The sequence below is a fragment of the Megascapheus bottae genome, chromosome 20 (assembly GCF_031878675.1).
Source record: "Megascapheus bottae isolate mThoBot1 chromosome 20, mThoBot2.hap1, whole genome shotgun sequence".
Taxonomy (NCBI): Eukaryota; Metazoa; Chordata; class Mammalia; order Rodentia; family Geomyidae; genus Megascapheus; species Megascapheus bottae.
The window spans coordinates 8,610,248-8,624,313 of NC_143528.1; the positions used below are offsets into that span (position 1 = coordinate 8,610,248).

At 41.4% G+C, this 14,066-nt stretch overlaps 1 long non-coding RNA gene across 1 annotated transcript in view; it reads left to right on the forward strand.

Annotated features, from left to right (window-relative positions):
• Positions 1-14,066, forward strand: part of LOC150049142 (uncharacterized) — a 64,361-nt gene that overhangs the window by 33,783 nt on the left and 16,512 nt on the right. Inside the window, exon 4 of the long non-coding RNA XR_016538965.1 lies at positions 6,369-6,537. This is a non-coding gene — a long non-coding RNA (uncharacterized LOC150049142). The remainder of the gene's footprint in view (positions 1-6,368; positions 6,538-14,066) is intronic.

A 14,066-nucleotide genomic window follows, 5' to 3' on the forward strand; every position in this document is an offset into this window, starting at 1 on the left:
CTCGAAGATAGAGAAATAATTTTTAAAAAATTTTTATGTACTATGTGATGTTCCTTTTTTCCCCTTCATGTTTTGCCTCTGGTTTATCCCCTGTTGTCACTCTATTTGATTTTGGTACCCTGTGTCTTGTATACATGTTTATCTGATTTGGGGAATGGAAGACTAATAACAAAATGGTGAGGCAAAGGACTAAGATTGAACCAATGCAACAGTGATACTCTCAAGATACTATGTTGGGAATGAGCTTTATAATGTGGTGAGAAAGGGAGTGGAAGGGACAGGGAAAGTAGAAGAAAATGGAGAATGAAGGAGGGAATGTTTGACAAGAATTGTAATTTTTACCTACTTATGTAACTGTAACCCCTTTGTACCTCCTCCTCCACCTCCTCATCATCATGATAACAGAGCTAGCCTTCAGCAACAAAGTTCAGGGGTAGTGCTCAAGTCTTGAGTTCAAGCTCCAACACTGGCACCAAAACAGAAAAAAAAAATGATACAGATCAGAAGTAGAAAGTGTCTGAGACAGAATGTGCCACTGGGACTGAAGATCACACAGCAGCTCTCCAATTATTTGGAAGAAACTGGAAGCAGAGAAGAGCAGAAAGAAGAAATGGTTAGATTTGTAGAATTTACCAGTGAAGTAATTCCACTTGTTTGAAAGTTTTCTCAGAAAGTAATTTACATACTTGGGTGAGTTTTATTTCTTTTCTTTTTAAAGCTATTTCCCAAACTTCCTGCTACAACTTGTAATTTGGCTCCCAGTAACAGATTCTAGACTTAGGAGTAAGGCTGGTGGAAAGCTCCCTATCACACACAGCAGTGACAAGCTTAGGGCTACTTCAAGGTGCCTGACTCACACATGCTCTGGGCTGTGTGGTCGACCAGAGTTCCTTTTCTCAGCAAGAGCAGCACAAATCGCAGTACAGTCAGCATACAGCTGTGGGAACATGGATGTACTGAAAGCAGACTTCATTACCCTTTTTGACTGCTATCTGATATGTACCAAGGCACCAGAAGAAGAAAGACAAAGCTTAATGCACGCTGCAGATTTATGGCTCAAGTACGTACTGTCATTACTGTGGACAGTGTAAGAGAACTTTCGTTGGAAACGAAGCCCCTTTCCAATAGCATTTTGCACAGGAATCTGCTCATGGTAGAGTACACTGCCCAAATCATCAACACATTTTATATATTTTCTAGAACCAGCTGCTAAGTCATGATTCAGAAACATAGTCTAATGTGAATTCCAGATCAAGCTACCTGCAGCTTTCTGATTCTGTCTCTGTCTGTGTCTCTCTCTTTTCTCCTTCCCTCCCTCCCCCCTCCCTGTCTCATGTGTGTTAGCTCCCTGCAATCTGGAGAGTCATAGATTAGAGAGGAAATGAAATACCCAAAAGAGTCATTAAGTGGATCTCATTCACTTGTAAAATTGGCATAATCAGCACTAAGATAAGCTGGGGAGGAAAAATTTTTGAGTTATCATAAAAAATTAACTCATATATTAGGAAAACTCATGTAATTCATAGTAATCTATCTGTAAAGGAACACACACAAAAAAGGAACTTAAAACATACTTCCCCTCACTGAGTGTATCTGAGAGACAGCCAGTCTCGTAAATTTTACAATTTAGTTTGGCCTCTAAACCAAATCTACCTTAATGCTATTTGTAGATATAGATTGCTGTCTTTTTCATTACCATTATGAAATGATTCATTGGTGGCTTGCTCAATGTCTACCTGCTTGACCCATTAGTCGTGGATTAGATTGCATGTTGCCTTTGTCCTTCTAGCTTGTGCTTTGTCCTCAAATATTCTCTCCTTTTATACTTCATGTATAATCTATATGCATTATCATGCATGGCATTCACATTGGCCTGTCATGCCAATTAGCCTGACAACCCTAACTCTTCTGTTTTGTAGGAGGGCTGTGTTCAAATCTCTAATCGAAGTCATCAATCCTTGCCTGTAGCAGCAGCAGCACTAGCTGAAATCCTCTGAGAAATGGCATGTCACAGCTCAGCCCAGGGCATCCTGTAAAGCTCTACTCAGCAAATTGAAGATCATGCTCCCTATTAAGCTCCTGGCTGGTGCATCATGGTAGATGCATTTTGAAGAGCAGCTTAGGCCCCTCCCCATTCTGCCTTATGCATGATAATCATTCCCCAGTCCACAAGAGCTAAGGCAGAAAAAAAAATCAGTTCAGGACAAGTCCTGATGATATTAACACAAAACCAGTTGCCTCTATAAATTTGGGGAAAAGTTACAGGAGAGAAAGAAATTAAAATTGGAAAGCATAGAGCTTGAACTCTGGGCCTGGGCACTGTCCCCGAGCTCTTGAGCTCAAGGCTACCACCCTACCCTTGAGCCACAGCACCACTTCCCATTTTCTAGAGGTAAATTGGACATAAGAGTCTCAGGTCCTTTTGTGCCTGGGCTGGCTCTGAACCTTGATCCTCAGATCTCAGCCTCCTGAGTAGCTAGGATGACAGGTGTGAGCCAGGTGCCTGGCATCCACTTTACTTTTGAAAGTAAGGGATACCTCCAATATGTCTAGCTGTACACACCATCAGCTCCCACATTTATTCTATTAACTATTTACTAAGAATCCATCATGTGCAGTGAATCATCCTGGGTGCTAGAGATGGAGCAGTGAGTAACATAGGTGCTTATAAGAGAACTATTTAAGGAGACACAAATAGGTAATATTAATACTGGAGTAGTGATTATATGAACATGGAAAGCACACGCAAGTGTTCTAGGGGAAATCAAGGGAAGTTGCCTCAAGGAAGTAGTATTTAGGTTGATTGTTGGCAGAGAAGAGTCACATTTTTTTTGGGGGGGGTCAGTGCTGGGGCTTGAACTAAAGGTCTGGGCATTGTCCTTGGACACTTTCTGCTCAAAGCTAGCACTCTGCCACTTGAGCCACAGTGGCCCTTCCAGCTTTTTATGTGCATATGGTACTGAGGGATCAGATCCAGGGCTTCACGTATGCTAGGCAAGTACTCTACCACTAGGCCAGGCTCGTGGCCCTGAAGTCCACATTTTCAGTAGGGAGCAATTCCTTAACAGCTTGTTTCTTAGATGGTCAATGTAGAAGTTAGAATCATTTTTTATTTGTCAAAATGGTTGCTTTACATAGCACTGTTTTGGTTATTGTTTTAAGTTGTATTTTATGTAATATCCCAGCCAATTTGGGGTCCCTGAACCCCTCATCAATAGACTCACCAGCACTAAGTGAACTGAGCTAGGAGTCAGGTTAATGGCAGTGCAGCAGCTACTCTCCACCTTCAGGCTGATAGAGAGCAGACTGGATCTTCTGTGGGGCTGAGCTTGTTTTATTTTATTTTATTTTTGCCAGTCCTGGGGCTTGAACTCAGGGCCTGAACACTGTCCTTGGGCTTTTTCCTCAAGGCTAGCACTCGACCACTTGAGCCACAGCACCACTTCTGGCTTCTTTCTATGTACGTGGCACTGAGGAATTGAACCTTGGTGCATGCTATGCAAACACTTTACCACTAGGTTAAACTCCCAGCACCTGTGAGGCTGAGATTTAAAGGAGAGCGCCACACACAGGTAGTCCTGTTCACCAGGAAAACACCACATGCAGGTGCTCAAGCAGTTTAAGTAACTTTTACGGAAAAAAAAAAAAGAATTAGACAGCTAATCCTGATAGGTTTCTACATTTTATTGTTGGGGTGATATCTAGTGGGGTTACAGTTAAATTCATCATGCAATGGGTACATTACTGCTTGAACGTTGAAACCCCTGTTTTCTTGTTTTAAAGGTAGCTGCCATCTTAAAAAGAAGCTATTTTAGTTCAGCTGCATCTTGTTATAAGAATTGTTTTTCTAGGGGCTGGAGGCATGGCTCAAATGGTGGTGCTCCAGCTGAGTAAGAATTGGTGTCCTGGTCAAATTATCCAATCACATGAGAGCGTAAGTCTAGGCTCTGACCAATCAAAGTAAGGGACAGTGAAATAGCATTAGGTATAAAACCTGGGTTGTCTTCCCACCCCCTTCGTGTTTGCTTGCTGGCTTTCTGTCCATAGTACTCTCTTTTGCAGAAGCAAATCCTGCCTTGCTGACTTCCTGTCCACATTCTTGTGTGACACCCCAATGGCACAAGTCATTTCTAACACCATTATCAGCCTGTTTCCTGCTGTGTACCTTCTCATTATACTGGAGAATTGATTTCCATCCTCTTGAACCTGGTCTTAACCTACTGACTTGGCTTGACTATTTGCTATGTAAGAAGCTATGGTCTGGGACTTTCAACGCCACTTTTCAGGAAAGCCAGTGACAAGGTAAGAATTCCAGCTATCCTCAGATTGCCGTGCTGAGTGAAGCAGAAGTCTTGGAAGGTGAATGAGAGGTTGAAATGCTATGGAAGAAGAAAGGGGAAGGGAGGAGAGGCAGAGGAGATGGGGGTAGACATAGGGAAGGGAGAGAAAATAGCAAGAAGAGAGTGTGGGCGAGGGGGTAGAAAGAAAAGCCAGGATGGGTCAGATACACAATTGAAGACATCTTCATCTTGAAAGTGAAAACACCAGGGTAGTGATCCATCAGCTGCAGCTACTTTAACTGATGTGCTTCAACAAGCCACCCAGCTGAATCCTCTCTACCTTCCTGACTCCTGATCTGAAGTGTGGTTATAAGCTGCAGAAGGCTGAGTGGGTTGTTATATAGTAACATCTAAGTAGAACATAGGTTTTGAGAAATTGCTCTGGAGGAAATATACTGAAGAAGCCACTTTGGGGCCCAGACCTGGTTACTGTGTCGAGATCTTCAAAGTCCCATTCTGGTACCATAATGGAGGTCGTGAGAGGGGTGAGAGAATTGTGCATGTGGGAGGCATATGAATGTTTAATGGACTGTGGTTACAACTCTCTTGGCTATCCAGTATAGCAAGACTCCTACTGTTTACCTTATATAAACCTTCCTTTTAATCTGGATGGTCCTAAGACATTACTGGCCAACAAATGTATCAGAAATGTTTATTTCCAGGATATAAGCTTTATAATTTTTGCCTGAGCTTCTTAGAATCCTTTTTTTCCTGACCTACCTCTTGAAACTTACATGTTACCAATTCTAGCATCTTTCTGTCCTGGAGAGACATTGAAATAATCCTTATCATTATGTAGTGGTACAGAGAAGTTGTAAGTCAGGTTATGAGTATCGTGCTTCTTGATCACTTGTGCTTCTTGATCAATGCCACCCCATCCATTGGTCTCCCCCATTTTCCCCTCCCATCCCTACCCTCAAGTTTCAGAGCTCAATTTTTACATAACATTGACGATAATCACTGCATTTGCTCTTTACATTCGTGTGTTCCCCACCCTCCATTTTTTACTCCCTACTCCCTGCCTGATCGTAGTCCTGGGGCTTGAACTCAAGGCCTTGGCTCTGTCCCTGAGCTTTATTTGCTCAAGGCTGGTAGCTTATCACTTGGGCCACAGTTCCATCTCTGGGTTCTTCGTGGTTAAATGGAGAGTCTCATGGACTTGTCTTTCTAGGCTGGCTTCAGATGCAACTCTGATTTCAGCCTCAAATAGCTAGGATTACAAGCTTGAGCTTGAGAGGAGCCACTTTTGTTGTACAGTCTAGTTGAACTCTGAGAACTAGGAAAGGCAATTATCTGATTAAAACCACTCACTTCTGAAATGTTTTATTGTGTGATAACTATAAGAGTTTATTTGAAATAATTCACTATCGGGCCAGGAGTTTGGCCTAGTGGTAGAGTGCTTGCCTAGCATGCACAAACACCCATTGCGATTCCTCGGTACCACATACATAGAAAAAGTCAGAAGTGGTGCTCTAGTCTTGAGAAAGCCTAAAGACAGTGCTCAGGCCCTGAGTTCAAGCCCCAGCACTAGCAGAAATACTGTAAAACCTGTATTAAAAGGATTTAGGCCAGAACAAAAGAAATTGAAATAGTAAAATCTCCCAGGTGTTAAAAGAAACTTTTTTTTAGTTGGAAATATTTACAAATTCTGTTAATCATAACTTTTGTTTTTTTAAACATTATACCTTTCCCTAACTCATTTAAAAAGGAAAACACAACTATCAGATGCCTGTCTTCCATAGGTGTTAGCAATAAACACCAAAAAGCAACTTCAAGTGGAAGTTTAATGATTTTATAAGGATGGTGTGGTCCTTGTTTGTATGTATTCTAGGTATTTCCTACATGGCTGTTCAAGATGTTTGGAAAACACCTCCTGTTTTGGGCAGGAGGAAATGGTTCCACCAACCACAGTGACGAGAACAGAGCAGATCTTTGGATAATCTCTGTTGAATGATGTGGGAACTTAGTGTTGAGTCCCTGTATTTTGTTTTTCGTTGGTTATAATTTGTCTCCCTTTTCCTTCTTCAGATTGGCTTTCTGTGTCTCCTGAGCTTTAAAGTATGTGCAACAGAAGGATGCCAACTTCAAACTGACCTCAAGTCTAAAACTTAAAAGAAGAGGCTCTGGAGTAAGCTCAGCTGAGCTCGACCAATCAACTGGGACTGGAGTCACTGGGCCTGGAACGGCTACTTCCAAGGTAACTAAACAATGGCTATAGGAGAAGGGATGAGGAAAGGGTGTGTGTGTGTGTGTGGTTGAGGTCACTATTTCCAGAAAAGACAAACCTGGGCAAACATTGCCAGTGTACAAAGTCAAACCAAAATGAGGGGTGTGCATGGCTTATAACAGCACTAGGAGACTTTCTCAGGAATTGGGGGCTCCCTGACCCCATTTAAGTGATTTTTTTTTTTTTTGCCAGTGCTGGGCTTGAGCTCAGGGCCTGAGCACTGTCCTTGGACTTTCTCAAGGCTAGAGCTCTACCACTTGAGCCTCAGCACCACTTCCAGCTTTTTTGTATGTATGTGGTACCAAGGAATCGAACCCGGGTCTTCGTGCATGCTAAGCAAGCACTTTAACCACTAGGCCAAACTCCCGGCCCCTTAAGTGATCTTTTTATTTAGCTTCTCAACAAAGATGTTTGATCACTCAGACTTGGCCTGATTTGCACACTAAAGTGTGCTCCCATTAGAACTGTCCCTCGCACAGATCCACACTTGGCTCTCAGAGTGACATTTTGGAATGAAAAAGGAGCTCAGCTTTCCTTTCAGCCCCCCCCCCCACTTTGTGAACCCCACCATGCTCTCTGCTTCTTAGTCCACAATCTTTGGGACTGAAGAAAGGTGTGTGGGAAGAATGGCACATGGAATCACTCTTGCTCTCAGCAGGTACTGCATACTAGCTTGGCTGTTTAATCAACCACAGAAGCCATTTGTTTAAGCAATTAAGAATCTGAGGTTAGGACATTGCCAGGGAATAATGGCCAGGGGCTAAAAGCAGCCTTGTCAAGGGCTGTTTATCAGCAGGAAATGACCTGCTTGAAGGAGGCGGATGATATTTACCTGGAAAATTAGACAAAAAGTAAGGGCACAAATACATTTTGAGTGATTTCAGGAGAGCACAGTAGAGAAAAAGCTTATATTCTGGGTCTGGTCTTGGAAAGTATTCTGTGCACGGTTTTAAATAGAGATTCTAATTTTGTTTTCAGGTTGTGGGGCTGGAAGTCAGGGCCAGGGCACTACTCCGAATGTGTTTTGCCAAAGGTCAGGACTCTACCATTGGGGCCACAGCTTCACTTCTGGCTTTTTTTTTGGTGGTTAATTGGAGATGAGTTTCATGGATTTTCCTGTATGAGCTACCTTTGAACAGTGATCCTCAGATCTCAGCCTCCTGAGTAGTGAGGATTGCAGGCATGAGCCACCAATACCTGGCTTAACAAAACAAAAAGAAGGGGCCAGGAGTTTGGTCTAGTGGTAGAGTGGTGTACCAAGACCCAGGTTCAATTCCTCAGTACCACATACGTAGAAAAAAGCCGGAAGTGGTGCTGTGGCTCAAGTGGCAGAGTGCTAGCCTTGAGGAAAAAGCCCACGGACAGTGCTCAGACCCTGAGTTCAAGCCCCAGGCCTGGCAAAAAAAAATTAAGAGGTTATCAGGCTGGACAGTCACTCACGCCTATAATCCTATCTACTCTGGAGGCTGAGATCTTGAGGATCAAGGTTCAAAGCCAGCCCGGCACTAAAGAATGTGATACTCTTATCTTACCATAGAAAAATAGAAGTGGGGCTATGGCTCAAGGATACGGCAGTAGCCTTAATCTGAAGAGATCAGGAACAGTGCTCAGGCCCAGAGTTCAAGCCCTATGTCCCACAAAAAATTGAAATCATAAAATGGAAGTTTTGATTATAAAAACGAATTATTGTTGGGTAGAGATAGTGGGTGGTGTAATGTAGTGACCAGAGTGATAGGCCTGCCTGTCCTTCCTGACTTTGCAGTCATTAATCAGTCATTTCTAGATTTTCAGTCATTTCTAGATTTATTCATGTATAAGATTAGGCATTTGGAAGAAGTGATACTAAGTTCTGGATCTGCTATTTTATAAGTGGAGCTTTAGCCAGTTATCACTGAGGCATCCAGAGAGAAATTGATGCAATCAGGAATATAATGATACATTGGCATACACAATTTTTCCCTCTAAGGCAGTCAAAGAATTCTGCAAACAGTCACATAGGCTACTTGGTCGCTTGTGCCAATGTCTGATAAGTTGCCTGTGAGATGCCATGCTTCCCACTAATGCCGACCCTGCCTTCGTGCCTGATAGGCCCACTTTCTTGTGACTTTTCCATTGGTCTTGTTCAAAGAAAGCCATGATGATTAGCAAACCAGATAAGATATAGACACATAATCATCAGGAAAGTTGTATTTTCAGCTTGTCATATTAGGAACCATATTTAGGAGATGGTTCCAGATAATGGATGTGTTGTAGGCAAAGGGAGTGGACCTGGATGGTGATAGCATAGACTAGTTGAGGAAATTGTAGAATTGGAAGGCAAAGTACCAGGAAGGGGTATGGGGGACACTTAGCCTGTCTAGGTTATTTGCAAGCTGTGACTGCTTGTCAGAAAAGGCAAATTAGGAACTTGGATTTCTTTCTAGAATTCTAAATTCTCCCCTTCAAAGAGCAATTCCCCAATGGAGGATTCACATTGTATTTTATGCACTGGAAGCCAGATATCTGCACTTCAACATGTGTATTTACCTGCTTCCCACAGCAGCACTGTGAAGGACATGCAATTATCACTGCGTGTGAGAGGAGAAAGTTCTATCATAGGTAAACCTCACTTCTAAGGCCATACAAATAAGCTCAGTTCCTATTCCTCGACTGTCTTCAGAGCCTTCCTGGGGAAGACACAGTGGCTGATCTGCCTCCAGATGATTGGGAATAAACTATGATTTTATGTGTTTGAATTTTAACCCCTGAAGTAAGCTAACCATTCCATGATGTTTGCTATATGTCAGTTATGGTCTCAAGTGATTTACATATGCAAATTGAATGCTCACTATATGTCCTGAAAATAGCTACATTACAACCTCTGTTTGCCAGCTAGAGATAGGCACCAAGTGGCTGAGGGTCACGATCCAGGTTCCGATCTTGAAGGCAGATTGCAATATTCTCATGTGTATGTGTGCATGTGTATATACCCCAGTCCTTCAGCTTGAACTCTAGACCTGGGAGCTGTCCTTGAACTTTTGTGCTCAAACTAATTTTTAACCACTTGAGCCACAGATTCACCTCTCACTTTTTGGTAATTAATTGATAATCAGAGTCTCAAAGTTCTGTCTGGGCTGGCTTCAAAGTGGGATCCTCAGAGCTCAGCCACCTAAGAAGTTAGGCTTATAGGCATGAACTACCAGTGCCAGGCTCTTGGTACTAGGGCTAGGCTTTCTCAAGGTTAGAGCTCTACTGCTTGAGCCACAGCACCACTTCCAGCTTTTTCTATGTATGTAGTACTGAGGAATTGAATCCGGGTCTCTCTGCTAGGCAGGCACTCCTACCATTAAGCCAAACTCCCGCCCTCCTGTATATTTTTGATGATTTGGTTCTACTAGTTTTGGAAGGCAAAGAATAATAACAAAAATCACACCTATGACTGAGTATAAGACAGGTTTATATGTCATGTGGTTTTACTGTCATGGGAAAATGTGGACTTGCTTTGTGATTTCACTCATAACTGGAGAGGCTGCAGGACAGGCACACAGTCTGATCTCAGGAACAGTGGGATTCGCCTCTGGAAGGGAAGCAAACATGAGCTCTTATCAATTGATTTCCTTTTAAATATTAGAAGGGGGAAAAAAAACAGGCAGATGATAACTCAGCACTTTAAAGCTTTACGGATTGGTATGGTGTTAATCAAATCTCTAGAATAAAGCAGGCAGAGTAGTAGAAAGGATACCCAGAGGTCACAACATGGGTGTTGTGACTGCCATGGCAACTTCACTAATTTAATTTTTCTGAAACTAATAAAATTGGGAAGGAAGAGACTCAGTGGAGTGGAAAAAGCCTGGGGTATGGTTGATGAGTAAGGAGACATAATAAAATTTACTTAGCAATCTGAATCTAGGTTCTATATAAGTCAACAGGGTAAAGAAAAAGGGATACAATCACATTGGTACCACTGGAAATAAAGTATGTAGAATGAAGGATGTCGGAGGTGGTGGTTCCAGTTCTGTGAGTGACCTCGAGTTCGAGGCACTGTATCCAAGAAAGAATGCAGCCAGGAAGCTTCCAAACATTAGCCCACAGGAAAGGGAGGATTGCAGCCAAGACGGGGCTATGTTTGGCCAAGAAGCTTCTCCTTAGGAGATAGGAAAGGAGATGATCAGGGACATTAACACTGCTTCCCAAATCAAAAGAAACAGTGCCATTTAAAGACATCTGCACATTTTGTGAAACCAGCTAATTATGGTGGTTATGTGTATTTGCTACAATAACCAGAAGTTGGTCTACTGTCTTTTAAAATTTCACTTACTGAACTTTTCTGTACCTAATTCTCCTCTATAGTTTTCTTTATCAACATTTGTTTTGCTTTAGTTAAAATTTTTACCTGTGAAAAATTACACTTACCAAGGGAACTGATGATGATTTGCATTTTGCTTTATCCCCAATGTTCAGAGCAGTCCCTGACATAGTATATCTTAGTAGATATCAACAGAAGAATGAATTAGCGAGACAACAGAAGTAGGGAGATCTGAGGAGACAATGGTTTGCATGTCTGATGATGCTGACTACACAGGAAGGAGCCCAGGATATAGAAGCAAATGAAGCAAGGAGGAGATGAGACTGGCTTACAGATTCTACCGTAAAAGGCAGTGCTTCTCTCCCATTGGGTACGAACAAGGATATAGTGTTCTTCTAGCTGTTGGGAGTCTAAGACCAAGCTAATGCTTTATTCAGAAAAGCAGAGAAAGGAATACATCTTCAGTCTCCGACTTATGCTGAGAAAGTCAATAAAAACTAACAGGATATTTTATATTATTGGGAAATAAAATTTGAAAATAAACAGTGAATTGGGTTGGACCTGAGTATTAATTTCAAGGATTGGATACAAGCATCATGTCTTTGACAGTAATCTTTTCCCTTGAACATGGTTTTTATTCCATCATATTAGTGGTCAACTCTAGTCTTAAAATACTAAATAGAAAGTTCCAGAAAAAGCTTATACAAGTTTTAGGCAACTTCTACAGTGTACTGAAATTATTGTCTGATTATTAGCTATTGTTCATCTCTACTGTGCTTAATTTATGAATTAAATTTTATCATAGCTCTGTATCTATATTTTGGAAAAACAAGTAGAGTATGTGTAGTTCTACCTGAGTTTCAGACATGTATGGAACATTCTGTAAAGACAGGTGCTGAAATCTGTCCAGTTTGAGAGCCACTAGCACCACTGTACTTAAAGTTGTTTGTACTATGTGCTGTTACAGAATTATTCTGATTTGAAAAAGGTATTTTGGGACAAGAAAAGCTGGGAGCTGCTTAGTGTATCTAAGGGGACTAGACATTACTAGCTTATCTTACTTTCCATGTACTTTTCCAGTAAAGTGCAGTTTTAAAACTTGATTCTTTGCGAGTAATCTGGTGTCAGTTATTTTCAATTTAGAATAATCTCAAGACACCTTGAGGGATATGATGAATCTGGTGGAGCAGGAGAGTCATAAGTAAAATTTGGTCATTCTAAATAGATTAGCTTTAGATCCCAGGATAAGTACTGCTTTTCAAGAGGTAAAATTTTTCACATTTGGGCTAAAACTTTTCATGAGGGGAAAATAATATATATAGGATGGAGACTAGTCACTAAGCAGAATATTTGGCTTTAGAAGACTTGTATCACTAGTCAAATTTTTGTATGTAATTATGATCATGTAAAGGAGGCTTAGCCTTAGATAACTTTTAAAATTCCTCCTGCCAGATAGTTGGCTATTTTCATTCACTTTTCTTCCAGGAGGGTTGTCCATAATCATCTAAAACTTAAATATAATTTCAAAACTATAATCAGTTTGTGAGATAGATTTAAACACACATACACACACACAGAGACATATATTTTGTTGGTCACAGGGCTTGGACTCTGGGCCTGGGTGCTGTCCCTCAGCTCTTCAGCTCAAGGTTGGTGTTCTACCACTTGAGCCACAGTTCCACTTGCAGTTTCTTTCCTTTGAATCTTCTGACAGACCCCAAATAAGCTTAATACCTTATTTGTGTATCATTAGTGCTCAGTTTCTATATGTAATTTGTGTTCAGTGAAGTTTTTTCATATATATGAAAGATGTATTCATACAATGTATATATATATATATATATATCTCAAGATGTAAGATGCTTAGTTTTATAATTGTGGGGCTCAGCCTTACTTGGCATGGCCTGGCTTCCAACCTCTGTACTCCTCCTTTCCTATGACTGCAAGACCTCAAAGCTGCCTTGATCCCGAGAACCAATTCTGATCATATGCATACAGTCTAAAGCTCCTAGGTTGTTATGACCATGTGCTACAAACCAGGCTTTCCTCCTGGGACGTAGATAGCTTCTGTGACCCATTTCTAGTGCTTGTGCCCCTCTTTTCCTATTCTTCCAGGGCAGGGGCATTGATGTTCAGCCAGTTTATGAGCTCTATCTTTAGTCAATCTTCCCAGGATTAGTGATGTGATCTAGATTTCTATTTCTTATTGTCAGATCACCCAGTTTAGAACTCTGCCTGAAAATTCTGCCTATCTGTTGGACACTGTGGTTCTCAGAGAGACTCTGATTATTACCTGTCCCTCTGTGAAACACACCCTTAAACTAATGGCGATTTTCTAAGAACTGGGCCTTGTGGCTTGTACGTCGAGTTTTTTGTCTTAGTAAATGACTTGTATAACCAGTGTCAACTACAAAAATCTCAACTGTTTACTATATATATATATCCCTTCAACATTACCTAAGAGACCCCAGCTCTATGTCTTTGATCCACAATCCAACAGAGAGTTAGATAGCATGTATATATCTGTATGTGCATCACTGTGCTGAGGTCTGAATACTGGGATACTCTCAAACTCGTATGTGGTGTTAACTAACAGGGCTTTGATAGATGATTCAGTTATGAAGGACTCTATGAAGAGCCCCAAAACTCCTTCACTCTTTGTGGGGACCATCATATGAAGACAAAGCAAGACACCACATCTCCAGACCTGGAAACAGACCAATAGGCATGGAAACTGTCACTTTAATCTTGAACTTTTTCAGCTTCCACAAATGGGAAATAGTCTTTGTGTGTATGTGTGTGTGTGAGTGTGTGTGTGCGCGTGCGTGTGTGTGCGTGCGCATTTCCCTTTTTAAAATTTTTTCCATATATTTTATTGTAACTAATAGAAGGGTTGCATTATATTCACCAGATAGAAGGTGCATTACTGCACAAACATTGATACCCTTTATCACGTCTTGGTCCCCATTTCCCTCCTTCCATCCCCGGCCCTCATCTTGTTTTCTCCCCTTCCCTATCCTATTTCAAATAACCAAATAAGCATATATATATATATATATATACACACACACACACACACACACTATATCAGATAACAGGTGAAACACTGTAACAATATGAGATAACCAAGGGACAGCAAAAGAGATGAGAGAGAACATAGTACATCAAGGACAGCAATCACTCATTATATGGCTTAGTTGTTGTTGGTCATGGG